Raw genomic sequence first — 799 nt, forward strand, 5'->3', positions numbered from 1 at the left:
GCAAGACACCTTCCTGGGCACTCCAGCTGTTAGTGCTTTCTCCATTGAGATTAAGTGTTTTTTATTCCATATGTAACTTGTGTGCACCTGTTTTCTGAACTTGCTCTCATTAGAATTTAAGTTTTTTGGTAGAAGGAGCTGTTTTTTTACCTTACTTTGCACCCCTGTAACATAACATAGTGCTTGGTTATACGAATTGTCAGAAATGTCAGTTTGAGTACAAAGGGACACATTATCCTACTTGAACTCTGCTGAACTAACCGAACAATCATGTTGTTGGTTATATCACATTCTGTTTTAAAGTATTCAACAACTGTGGGGACACCAATAAATTTTCAATAAATATCTGCATCAGCTTATTACACAAGTTGCACACTCCTGACACAGCGAGCAGTACAGAAGAAAATGATGACAGTTTTTGTGTTTTGTTTTGGTTTGGTTTTTTTTTTGGTGACCATTCTAACTTTGTTTCTGCAAAGAATTCCTTGGATGTTTCCCCTACCCCAGGGATTCATAGAATATGGTTTTAGGGATGCTATTTTGATATGCTTGGTTTACAAGAGAGCACTGTTAATACATTGCTTTTTTCCGTAAAGGAGGAGCGATAGGAGTTTATTTTTAAAGAGAAAACAAAGTTGAGTCTGAGCACTTGATACCTTTGAAAAAGAAACCTTTTGCTTTGTTGCAGGTGTTGCTTTTCACATCATTGGTGATTGGAACAAGGGAAGAAATTTCTCCGTGAGTTATAGAGGAGTCCAAAATTCAAAGTGACGTGTGAGAATCACAAAATACAATGTAA

Source organism: Notamacropus eugenii, chromosome 2 (genome assembly GCF_028372415.1).
Source record: "Notamacropus eugenii isolate mMacEug1 chromosome 2, mMacEug1.pri_v2, whole genome shotgun sequence".
Lineage (NCBI taxonomy): Eukaryota > Metazoa > Chordata > Mammalia > Diprotodontia > Macropodidae > Notamacropus > Notamacropus eugenii.